Consider the following 14,258-nt stretch of genomic DNA (forward strand, 5'->3'; position numbering starts at 1 on the left):
TTGCATATCTGAATTCTATGAAAAATTTTACATCTACTACTTACCAAAAGAACCAGCTAGCTATCTTAAAGGGACTGTGAACGTAAATTTTTCTCATCTTAATATCAAATCTTAACATTATCTCATTCATAATATCTCACAGAAAAAGCAAAACGCGCTTTTGTTTGCTTAAAAAACGGCTTTTTCCGACGATTTTTATAAGGTAAAGGGAAAGGAAGAAATTTTCCGTATTATATAAAATGTGCATTAAATTGCTTTTTTCTCCCATTATAGCTAAAATTAAACTTTTTCACATAGTTCTAGATTTTTCCTAAAGGTTAAGCTGACTTTTAACATAATTCTTGCTTTAAACCAATGTATAGTTACTTAGAAATTGATAAAATAAGCAATATTTTTTATGGAAAACCAAATACAATAACAAATCTAGAAACAGGTTTTTTATTAGTATCCAATTAACTTTAGATGGCCCATCTCTCGCCCACCTTTAATTACAAATTTGTAAATAATAAAGGCGCAATATTTCTTTATAAACAGTCTGATAAAAGTGTAAACTAATTCTCCAAAGTGGGTTATTTATTGTCCAACACAATAAAAAAGGATATTATTATTTTAAATAACCTATGAGATTCAACCCTTTGTAGACAGTGAGGTATTTTTTTGTCAATAATACGAATTTAAAATAGGTCTTTATGAAAAAACTAATTGGCAATTTTATATCATAAAATAAATCCTTAACAGTAAGTAAATTGTTTCAACTATATATGACAAGTTAAATATCCCTACAAACATTATAAGAAACAAAAACGTTCAGATTTTCCCTGTTTTTTCCTTTTTCCCTCCCAAAATACCATAAAATCAAGGCATTATTCCTGGATATTTTTGTTAATAGGACGTTTTTGGTTGATCAGTGTAGTGAAATGTGCTTAGAAAATGTTAAGATTTGATAATCAGATGAGAAATTATTCGTTCACACTCCCTTTAAATAAAAAGTGAAAAAGTTTATACACCTTCTTTGCGAAAAATATTTTATTTGAAAAAATAGGTGGTTTCCCTCAAAGTTACTGGTCAAAGACAGAACATGAACCCCCTCCCCCTTTAATTTATATTCATTCTAAGTAAGGGAGGGGCACGTATAACCCCAGCAATTTGATAGCCCTCCCCAGGGGTAAGGCATACCCTCCCCCCCTCCCGAATTTCAAGATATTTCTAAAACAAGAGAGAGGGGACACTGAGCTTTTTTTGACTTGTAAAATGTAAAAGCACTCGTGCACCAGAAATTTGACACCCCTATGGACTATTCTCGAGAAGGGTGTAGAGATGGATTTAGGGGGTGTAATAGAGACAAGTGGGGTGTTGTTTAATGATTGACGTATGGACTTTATAAGTCTTTGTGGCTACGCTGCTTATGCATTTCTGGTAAGGAGGTATCTGTCAGAAAATATGATTAGTTTTTTTAATAAAATAACGGGGTTTGACTTCTTCAAACAAGATCATCAGCAAAAATCCTTGAATCAACAAGTGGATTAAAAAAAACACATCCCCTATTAATTCTTGCTACTCTTAGAGGAAAAATAAAGTGAGAGAATGGTCGCAGGACAATAAATTATACCAGCACCCAAAGATAAATGTTATCTTATACGTTGGCTAAAAATTTTGGGTACTTTTTACTTAATATTGATTGGTTGATTCAAACTAACAGTGCTCAAACTTTACGACCATCATTAATTATTTTAACTATTAACGATTAGACATAATGTTATAAGCGAAGTATTTCATTATTTATGACTTAAAATTGTAAGAAAGTCCTACTTTTTAATTGACTCTCTGTACAAACACAAATTATTCAGGGATCAAAGGGGATAAGACAATGACTGATAAATTGATGTACATCCCCAGTTATGATACACAAAATTGAAACTTTTGAACACTCAACACTCAAACAATCAAATTCAATAATATTCCCCAAAGTTGTTGAGACGAATGAGATAACGTTACTATAAACTTTAGGGACTAATAAATTGTGAATTTTTTTTGTATTTGTAAAATAGATAAAAATGCACATTGACATAAATACCGAATTTTTTTAGTAAAGGAAATAAAAAAAAGAAAAAAAAGAGCGATTTCGTCCAAAAGTATCGAAACTAATTAAAAATCATAAGCTAAATAAATGGGCATATGCTCCATAATGATAGAATCATTGACAATAAATTTCAGAATATCTTAAATGAAGCCAAGAAATTTTAAGACGGACATACTGACAGGCGTTTGGCATTATATAGTAGCTTCGCTACTAAAAAATATGTGAAATAAAATTCTGTCCATTTTATACGTTATATGATAAAAAAGCACAACTTTTTGAAGGTGAATCCCTAAAAAAAAATGACAAACGAATGAAAGAAAACTAAACCTATAACAAAAGTAATCAGAGTTATCAACTTTGAACAAAATTTTATAGTACGTTACAAAACTACTTTGACGATTAGATTCAAGTTACATATCTATCATATTTCAATATTCGTGGAAATTTGTCTGTAATACGATGCTGTACATGATTTTTTTCAGTTTGGCTGAAAACCAGTTCTAATCCAGCGGATAATCGATTTCGGATCCATACTGAAAAATATATTCAAGTCACAAAGTTTTGGCCCCCCTGCTCTGTTTAGAAACACATTAACATCTTCAATTTGTTGTTGGCACCCATTCAAAAATCCATAAACTAGAAAAATACAAGATTTACTCAAGAAATGCGTCACCAATATGCGCTTAGTCCTTTTGAGTTTTTTTATTCATTTTAGGGGTGAGGAGATTTTTAAATTAAATAATAGTTATTTCTCGCATCGGATTATAAACAGCTTTCCTCGGATATAGAATGTACAATTATAAGATTGAACCAGTTTTTTTCCCATCCACCGGATTCGAATGAATACGAGAATATTACTTACTCCTCCTCCGTACATTTTAAAAAATCCTATATCAAGCTTTCATGGAAATTATTTTAAAATAGTATAGTAGTTTACATTTATAAACATAGAGGCTTTTTCTGAGAATGATTTCTCCTGGGTGGGTAGTTGTTACCTCCTCCAAAAGAAATTATAACCTTCCTGAAACTAAAAGGAAACTTTATTGTAAAGGAGAACCATATCAGTCTAGCGAGATCTTAAGCTACAGACAGACAGACAGCTCACAGACATACATCCTCTTATTTAAAGTTATTAATAAGTATCCAAACCTTAATAAAATAGCGCGCAATTTTTGAGTTACTCTGTTGTGTTTGAGTTGTAAACGCCCTAAAAATTAATGATAGCACTAAATATACTAAATAATATCAGCTTATCATTTATTTTACAAAACCATAACAATTTTTTTGTTTGTAGAAGCGCAGCTTCTCTATAACTAGGGTGTGTCCGTCAAAGAGTCAACAACAATCAAGTGTTTAACACATATAACATATATTTAAAAATATATATCATATTCGCCTAACATTAAAAAATGAGAAACCATAGACCCTCCCCCCCCCCAAAAAAAAAAAACAACAACAGAAAAGAGGTATAGTTTTTACAATTTATATATCCCTCCCGTACCCCTCTCTCAACCCTATGTAAATTTTGGGGGGTTGATTAAAAAAGTTGCCACCCCTCATAGGCTATTTTATCCACATTGAGAGATTCTAAAGTTTAATTACCCCATAAAAAATATTAAACTTGGACGCCCATTGTGAGTACTCATGGATATGATTATTCTTGTCAATTCTTTGTTTGAGTGAGTGAGAAAAAGATTAATTGGTGAATATAAATAGAATTATTTTTGGACATAAAAAAGACAAAGGAAAAAAATCTTTAAAGTAAAGAAAGATTAGGCGACTTGACAAACTAAGCCGTGTGACGTCATATAAGGGAGAGATGAGAGGAGAAGTGGGAAAGGAAACCTCTTAAAAAAAGATGGATATATTGACGTCACACGGCTCATTTTGTCGAGTCTCAATTAAACGTCATCATTATATTGATTAAAGTAGGTCAATTATTTATGCTTTTATAAATTTAAGTATTTGGTAATGCTAACAGACAGCACCGAAATGTAGATAGATTTGCTTTAATATTTCTATAAAATCAACTGTGGCGTGTGGTAGGTGGGTGTCATCACTCCCCTTAAAATTAAAATAGGGAAAGTCTGACTTTCCCTTTTCTTTCAAAACCCCCCACCCACCCATTGTTAAATTGCTGTGAACGCCACTGAAATTGATATTTATATATTAGGTACATTAGGTTGGGACGGGTTGAACACTCAACTTAATAAAACAACCAATCAAAATTCACTAAAGTCCCCATAGGCAACGAATAAGAAAAAACTTCGGGACTTATATGATGAACAGCCGATTGTCTCTCTGATCTTTTTTTAGTATTGTCCTTAGATAACTAAAAATACGGATAAATATCAATATAAATTGTAGATAGATTTTAATGAACGGGAAACCGACGTGGTAACTTGCACAGTACAACAAGTTTCAATGGGCTTCAAATTAAGGCGGTTAATACAGAATAACAAGGACAATCATATCAATAAGTAGCACAACAACAGTTCATAAACAATTATAAAATTAAATTACAGTTTTACAGAAATTATATTAAAGATATATTGGTAAAAACATCCATAGAAGAGAAGCTTTCAAAAAAGACGGTAGGACAAACGAACATAAACAAACACTTGTAGAATTCAATGAGCAGAATGTTAATTAGTAAGTGTAATCAAAATTGTATTTGTATTTGTTGCAAAGATGCTTGAATGCGGGAAACTGTTTAAGGACATGCTTACATTTTTTCCAATGCTAGTAAAGCTGTATAAAATAATTAGGGAGAAAGTGAAAAAGAAAAGAAAAAAGATAAATAATTGAATTGCAGTCAGCTTAGAATAGTTATTTATCTCATCGTATTATAGACAGCTTTCTGAGGATGGTAAAAAAAATTATGAGATTAATTCTAGTTTTGTAGGCCCTGAGAAAACGAAGGTCCAGGCCAAAAATATTAGTATTAATTTTAAAATTCTAATATTATTATTGCCTAATTGTCTAAAATACGATACGATACATGATTTTTTGGGATAATAACATTACAATTTTAGATTAGACTTATTGATTGACTAGCTTACATCTTAACAACAAGTCAAGTCTCTAAAAAGTACCAAATTTTGAGCCATGAAAGATAGCGTTATAAAACTTTGGAATTACCAGTATAATTTACAGTCCCATGTGTCAACCCTCCCTTTCTTTAGATTAAACCAGACTATCAATATAAATGTTATTTGTCAAGAAATCAGCATTGAAATTTCAAATTTTGCCATAAAGCCGGATATAAGGGCGTAATAAGTAGATTTTAAAGAGGGAAAATATACAAAACTTCTATAGGGGTGGGGAGGGGGGGGGGGGGTGGGGGGTGAATCTCTTCCCTCTCTCCCTCAAATACAGTAATATCCATGGGGGAAAAAACATTAACTTTTTAGTTTTTTGGGTTTAATGGTTTGAAATACCAAAAATTTGAATGTTTTTTTTGTTTATTTAAATAAATTATATTCTTTAGGATATATTATTCAAAGAACAAGAAAAATTCTTCTTGAAACCATCTGTTTTCTCTTTGTCTTCATGCTCGACTTCTTATTAATGTTATCATCCTTGTTTACATAATATCTTCAGTTTTCAATTCATCATTCTTTATTGCCCGATTACAAGTTGTTACAAGGATGACAAAATCCATAAAGCGAAGCTCTGAAACGGTAGAACAAACAAACATTGACACTTGTAGAGTGTCAGAACTAAATAATCAGAATATAAATCTATTTAGGTCAAAACAAAATTGTATGTAAATTTTTTGAAAAACTGCTTAAATACAGGCTAATGTGTAAGAACATACTTACATTTTTAGGACTTAATTACAAAGATACTTCGCTTATAACAGTGTACTTTGTTGTCCTAAAAATCAGTATTTTAAAATCGGATAATTATATCAAATAAAAAATTTGTTGTGAAAAAGGTGAAATCACCATGCTTAAAATGAACGTACGGACAATTTGGTAACGATTATGGAGTTGCTACGCTTTCTATATCTATTCAGTATGCAAAGTTTGAAATCGATAGAACAATTCTAACATGCCTAAACCAAAGAAAAAAGCAATGTGTTCTGGACGAACGGACCGACCCTAATTATAGAAAAGATTTACTTTTTTACTTTTAAATAGGAAAATAATTTATATTACCCTATGATCACCCCTTGTATACGCGCCACTGAAAGGAAACGCATGGCTCTACATTATATAGCCAAAGAATTAACCCTCATTATATGCCCTCTGTTTGGGTTAACCTACAAAATCCCTAAATAGAAATTATGGATTATGAATTATAGTGCCTAATAAAAATGACGTCATACAATACAAATGACCAATGATAGGTCAGTATACATTTTTCATTATCCAATTAAAATGTATACTGGCCTATCATTGGTCATTTGTATTGTATGACGTAATTTTTTTAGGCTCTATAAGCTGCTTTAAAAATATGTATCAAAGGGTATAGTCCCATTCGTAACATCGCACCTTATGGGGCGATTCTTCGTATTTTTTCTCCTATTTCTAGCACCTGCGGGGGGCTCTAACCCTGCGGGGCCAATTACCTAACCCTGTGGGCCCGTGGGGCTATCACCGAACCCAATAAACCCTAACCTAACCTAAAATGACCTATAAAAAGCCATATGGGGCGATGTTACGAAAGGGACTATTCCCAAATTTTGTTGTAAAGAAATTTTGAATATGTATGGAAGGGGCGCAACCGCTAGTAATCGTATAAAATTATGTCTTGGAATAGTTAGTGTTATACATTTTTACATGATTTTTTAGTTAAATATGATATACTGTTGTGAAAGGGTGATATTCTTCTTTATTTCACTTAGAACTCAGGGACAAAGGGAAAGGATCAATTAATATAATTATATAAAAGCAACAGGATGTCTATGTGTCTATAACTGTAGCTGGAACAAAATAGTTATCTCTTGCAGTGAAACTTCTAATAGGTCCAGGGAAGGTATATGATTATTTTGGAAAAGGGTAAGAGAAATCGCCTCTGGAAAAAAATCTACCACCAAAATATTTTTTTTTCTTTCCCTTTTAGATTAAAATGGAAGGTAGACTTTCTCCCCCCCCCCCTTACTTCGAGTGCACTAAAAGGGTCTAGGGGCGTATCCGTGATTTTTAATTTAAGTGCAATTGTCCTCTCCCTGCATTGAATCATATGGTGATATAAATCAATGAAAGAAGGGTAAAAGACCACAATTTAGGCCAATAAATCACTATTAAAGTGGTTCCCAAAGACAAGATGTTACAGCAGTGTAACAATAAAACAAAAAAATGTGTTTCAACAAATGGGCAGATGTTACCCCCCACCACCGCCCCCTCCAACTTAAAAATTTTGCTAGACATATTGTAGTCAATAGTCAAACAAGTCTTCTTTGATAGGTAAACTGAGGCGCGAAGCGCACAAATTTTTATCATCTAACTATTATTGCTTGACAGCTCACTAGGCTGTTTTAGATGGGTGTACTGTATTGTATATCATTGTATTTGAGGGTGTAAAAGAGTGAATACAACACCATTCACTTCCCTACTACACGCCTCTGCTGCAATTTATGATAGTTTTAGATTCTATAGTGTTATTCTATTAGATCTTATAAATATAGGAATGACTGTCCTACTAGTTACACTTTTCCGATGAACTGAAATTAGTTTCCGAATGTGAACACATTTTCCTAGGTGTTTCCCAATCCTATCTCAATATTTGCTACTAGCTAAAAAACCTTCAAACTTCAAAAAAAATCAAAATTTGAATGTATTAACGATTTATACATTATACATTCAAAGTTTTAATTTTTCAAATTTTGATTTTTTTTGTTGGAAGTTTGAAGGTTTTTTAGCTAGTAGCAAATATTGAGATAGGATTGGGAAACACCTAGGAAAATGTGTTCACATTCGGAAACTAATTTCAGTTCACCACTTTTCCGCTACTTGAGCGTTCATACATTCGCGCATAAAAACCTATGATACATGAATAAGAAAAGGAGGAGTTAAAATGTGATAACAGCACCGTGGGGGTGATGGTGGTTTGTTGAGCGAGGGGTGGTAGAATAGCTAGAAGGGGGTGGTGTATATGACTGTCAGTAGGAGGTGTGCCGTAGATGCAGGTAAAAGGGGAAGGTCTGGTGGTTGGGGTTAGAACCCCCTTGCCTTGCCCCGTTATGTGAGCGGTCAAACAGGCAGGTGAAACAGAACAATGGCTTGGCATTCCTTCAAATGGTCATGTCTCAAACCCAAACAAGAAACACACAGGTGGTAGGATTTCAAAAAGAATTGTAGGTCTGCTATTCTATAATTTAGGTCACACACTACCACACTTGATTTTAGGTTAAGTTCATTATATTTTCTGCGAGAATAGAACCCGGAAGGAGGAGAGACCCATATTTTACTTCAAAATTCAAAATGAGGGTTTGGAATAAAATAGAGAGGAGACCAAAAAAAGAAAAAAATTGCTATTCATAATATTGTCATGAACGTTTAAACACTGCTACTTGAATTTTATGGCATAGAAAATAATTTAGATTCATCAAAAACTGTTCATCTTTAATTTTTGAAATATAACGATTATGTATTTAATCTAAATTAGAATGTCTTGGTATGGATTAAAAGTAAATATTGGATTGCTCTCTTTATCTATCTATTTTTCTCTCTGTCAATATGAATCCCTTTTCTTCAATCTATCTATCTATCTATCTCATCAAAAATCTATAAGTTAAACACAAAAAACGTTTTCTATTAATGGCGTCGGTATGTCAGTCCGTACGTCCAGAGCGGTAAGCTCTTTTCGTTAATTTAAACATGTTAGAATTGTCCCATAGATTTTAAACATTGCATGATGATTCATAAACAAATTAGGTATGATTTAGGAAACGAAGCAACTCTGTAACAGTATGTTACCAGTATTTAAGCAGTTTTGTATCAAATTCACTTACAATTTTGTCTAGACTTATTTATTTATTTTCTGCTGATTCAGTTCTATCAAATTTACTTACAACTTTGTTATGACTTATACATTTATATTATGCTTATTCAGAACTGACACATTCTTTAAGTCCTAACAATTTAGAGCTTCGCCTTTATCGATGTTGTCATCATTGTTTTACATTGACTATAAAATTAAATAAGATATAAACAAATAGAATAAAAGATGAAATCACAAAAAATACAAATTGTTATAATTGGCACTGTTTCGAGGAAACACTTTGTTTACTTCCAGCGGAAGAAATAAGTTTGGTCTAAATACATACCCATCAAATTATTGGCGCAAACAGGGGGCAATTTTGCTTATTTACAAAAGGCAGAGATCATAATCAAGTCTGCTCTTCATATAACTTATTGAAAAAAAATGCATATTTTATTTATTCATTATAAGCCTTTAGTTTTTTTTAAAATTAAATTTATACAAACTCGATTCAATATATGTTTTTAGTAGCGAAGCTACTCTATAATTCGAAATGTCCGTCCATCCGTCTGTCCGACCGTCCGTCTGTCCGACCGTCCGTCTGTCTGAGACAAAGTGGGGGAAACGTGATTTTCTCGGCTCCTATTAAAGATAGACAGCTGAAATTTTTAGTGAAGATTCCCATGACATATGCGCATCTAATCTATACATTGTTTTGTCTATCTGTATGTTTATTGGGGTGCTAGATCGATTCCTAGATTTTTTTTGTTTTTATAATTTTCTCGACTCCTTTTCAAGACAGACAACTGCAATATTCAGGGATTAAGTAAATTTGCATCCTACATATTTCATTTAGATTTGTATATTAATTGGGGTGCTAGATCGATTCCTAGTTTTTTAAGTTTTCATGATTTTTTTCGACTCCTGTTCAAGATAAACAGCTGGAATTTTTAGGGATTAAATAAGTCAACATTTTACATATTTTCACAAAGTTTATTAAAGACTTGCTATTGGTTGGGGTGCTAGATTGATTCCTAGATTTCACGGTTTTCTTCTTAGCCTAATGCTTCAAAAGATATACATTTTCAAAAGGTTTCGTGATTTATTTCATTTATGTCTTTTAACATACTCAAAAGATTATTTTTCCTGATGTCTATCAATAAATTTTGAGCTTCGCTACTTATGGATGTTGTCATCCTTGTTAATGATATATTCTACCCATTTTTTCTTTTGGAAGTGTGGTGATACCCTTCAAAAAAAGTTATAAAACTTCCCAATGCCTATGAGAAGAACCATATTAGTTCAGCAGTAAGCGAGATGCTTTGATAGAGACAAACAAACATCCTGTTACTTCTTTATAGGGATATATAATTAATTCAATTTTAAGTGTTTTTTTTTCAGTGTTGCAGAGCCGGAGCCGGGAGCTGTGGAGCCGCAATATTTTGCTGGAGCCATAATTTTCGTTAAAAAACGGCTCCGGCTCCGGACTAGATAAATAAAGAGATTTTTTATAAATTATTATTTGGTAACTCTGTTTTGTCATGTGCAAATGCCCCTATTAAGTTTTTCAAGTCCATTTTTATCAACAATTGAACTTTTAAAACCTTCAAAAGTCAAAAATAGACGTGGGGGAAAAGATACGTAGAGTTTTTTCTTGATTTCAGGTCGGAGCCGGAGCTGCTATCATCACAGACGGACCAAAATCAAACGCCTCCGCAACGCTGGTTTTTTTTTATCCCTCAAACTTCAAGAACGATATGTCTGCAATTTTTATGGAAGCTGCTTTTCAGTTCGATACATGTTTGTAAATGTAAATCAGAAGCTAAGCTAAAATAAGTTGATTATATAATTGCTTTATGAACATATTTTTATATTCATACTACGCCCTTATGGGAAAATGTAAGCGTAAATTAAAATCAGATAAATTATAGAAGATGCGGAAAGACTAACACTGATGTTTTAAGGTTTGCAACAGGCGCGTGCACAGGATTTTCAGTTGGAAACTTTATTAGAAAATTAAACGTTTATAGATTCTATTGTAGCAATAATTTTCCATCATGGCTTCGAAACCGATTATTATCCGGTGGATAAGAACCGGTTCTCAGTCATACTGAAAAATCATGTATCGTATCGTATTATTTCCAGTTTTCTGCGAATATAAAAATGTAAAATCATTGTACTTTTGTTAACTTGTGCCTTTGCATCTCATGACTAATAAAACTGGTTTTTTACCCTAACAATTTTACATTTTTATATCAGCGTAAAGCTGTTTTAAGTACGATGAGATAAAAAAAAAACTATTATTATATTAGCAAAATAACGCACATAATAATGCACATCAAAAAAACAGCAGGAACGGCCACCGTCCCTTACCGTTAACATAAGCATGGTAGAATAGTCCTATTGATTTTAAACTTGGCACGATGATTTTTGTAACAACTAGGTACGATTAAGAAAGAGTAGCAACGCTACAAAAAGTGTTTGTGATTGTTCTAACAATATGCTGAGCATATTTATGATGTTGATGTAGCAGACAGACTTATTTGAAGAATGGCTGTGCTCACCCTTATAACAATGTTCTTGTATTATATCTATTAAAGGCAAATCATAAATATAACTTTGTATTATCTATTGTGTTGTTGATTCCATCCCCCAAAATATATATAAAGAGAAGGAATCTATTATTATCCTATCTAACCTATCCTAATTCTGTAGATATTGAATATAGTATTTTTTTGCTTGTGAATAAATAAACTTGTATATAAAACCTCCGTGTTATTGGGGATTGAAGCGAAGCTTCTCTACAGTTAAAATGAGTACCGTCCGTCCGTTTGTCACGCTAGATCAACACAAACCGTGCAAATTGATTTTTAAACTTATGGATTGTTTGCACACAATTGTTGTATCCCTTCCTACTTTTATCAGTATTTAAATACGTGATGTAATAAAAGCTTTTAACCCTGATAATTAAAAGATAAACTGTTGCTTTAGATATGTTGACTTCATTAGTAGGGAAGCTACTCTATAATCTACTTTGTATGTCCGTCCGTAAAGCTTAGAAAAAAAAACGATGTTGAATATCATTATAATGTATTTTTGCGTTCATAGATGAAAGGACAAGTATCTTTATTTTTTTGTGTTTACATATTTTTTTTTATTTTCACTGAATCTATTGAAGATAAGATTGCAATTTTTTCCAAAGATATCTCTTTCCGAAGAGCATCCAATATACAACTCACTTTGTCTGTCGGTCTGTTGGCCATGAAAAAACTGACGTAAATATTTTGAAGAAGGTCTCGTGATTTTCTATTCCAATGTCCCTCTTTCTTTTTCTTCCTCTCTTTTATTTTTATGCTTTGCTACTTATAGATGTTGTCATTCTTGGTTTTTTTAGCAAAACTTTATTTTATATTTTAACGTGAATATTCTTCAGTCTGTAATGTTAGTTTTTATAGTTAGATTATTGGTTGAAAAGTTTGAACACTGCTAGTTTCTAGTCTGGAAACAACCAATAAGGATTCAGTAAAAGTACCTAAAGTTTTTAAGCTAACGAAGAAGAAAAATGGTAATAAAACTTTGGGTACCGTTGTAATTTACAGTCCAATGTCCCCTTCCTACCTGCTATCCTTCTACTATATTTGTTTCCCTAACTTTATTTCACATGACCCCTGCATTTAAGTGCCAACATCTTTTAAGTAGCGCAGCTACTTAATAAATGGTGTTTGTATTGTAATATGCCTTGCTAAATAAAACAAGGACGACAACATCCATAAGTAGCAAAGCATACAAATAAAATTAAGAGAGGAAGAAAAAGAAATCATTGTTGAAATTCAAAATAAATTTTTAAATATTTTTTTTATTATGAAAATATAGGGTAAAGCGGGGCGATCTCGGTTTTGAGGTGAAGTCGGTATTTTTTTGACCACCTTCATTAAATGACATTTTTCTCCATGTTTTAATCGACTGACAGAAAAAAACATAAAATGAATTTTTAGGGTACTTATTGGGTCTTAAAGTCGGACGACAAAAAAAATTTTTTTCGATTTTTTTGCTTCGGTCGGAAAAACGGTAAGTTGGACAAAAACTGGTAAGAGCTAGAGCTTAGACGTCTTCAGGGGACTTATTAAGAATCTAATAGGCTATCCACTTCCGTTTAAAACTTTAAAAAGGCTTGTATAGTTTTTTCTTTAATCGACTAAAAGTGAAGCGGGGCGAATTCGGTTTTTTCACTTTTTATACTAACTTTTTCAATTTTATATAAAAAAGTGAAATTTTCGAGAAAAAAAGTCAAATTTCTCGTACTTAGAAAAAATTTATTTTTTTTTGTAGAAAAAATTGTCCGATCTTCATAATTTTTTTTGTGAATGCTCTTTATTACATTTAGCAACTTTAACCTTTAGGGCATGCTGTAATTAAATCAATATGTCATAGGTTTTTGAAGCTGGAAAATCGACCACAGATTTTGCCAAACTTTTCTCTTTTTTTCAACTTGATTTTTTTAGGAAATTTTGCTAATAGAACTAATTTTTTTTTAGACCAAATCTATTCAAAATTGCCTGAATTTTAAGGATCAGGCCTTTAAAGTCATAAAAAGTTATTTTTTCTAGTAGTATTTTTATGTTTTTTATCAAAAAAAATTTCGAAAAAAAAAGTCAGATTTCGCGTACTTCGGAAAAATTATTTTTTTTGGTAGAAAAAATTGACCTATCTTGATAAATTTTTTTGTGCATACTCTTTATTACATTTAGCAACTTTTACCTTTTGGGCATGCTGTAATAAAATCAATACGTCATCGATTTTTCGAAGCTTGAAAATGCCCTACCGACTTCGCCTCAAGGCGGGGCGAAGTCGGTGCCGTTTTAGAGATCAATTTTGACAAACTTCCCAAAGTCCTAGGTTTACGTCCTTTTAGGACCTGATCGACTTTTCCGAGATCTTTCTACTGGTCTTGGTCCCATTTAAAAAAAATAATTTTTACGATTTGCAGGTTCAAAAAACCGAAAAATACACCGAGTCCGCCCCGCTTTACCCTAATCTTGTATTAAAATAATAAAAATTTAAATCAAAACTTTTGCATCAATTTATCGTCTTAACCCTTTAGATCCCTAAAATTTTAAATCTTCTTGAATTTCTATAAATATTTTTCAGCTTGTTATTGCTGAGCTGCGATTTCTACTGACATAATTGTTCTTGTTCTAAAGATGCAGCAATGTTGGCAGAGGGAATTTCTCATACAGACGCTAAATTA

The sequence above is a fragment of the Acartia tonsa genome, chromosome 5, assembly GCF_053477335.1.
Source record: "Acartia tonsa isolate MP-2025a chromosome 5, ASM5347733v1, whole genome shotgun sequence".
NCBI classification, from domain to species: Eukaryota; Metazoa; Arthropoda; class Copepoda; order Calanoida; family Acartiidae; genus Acartia; species Acartia tonsa.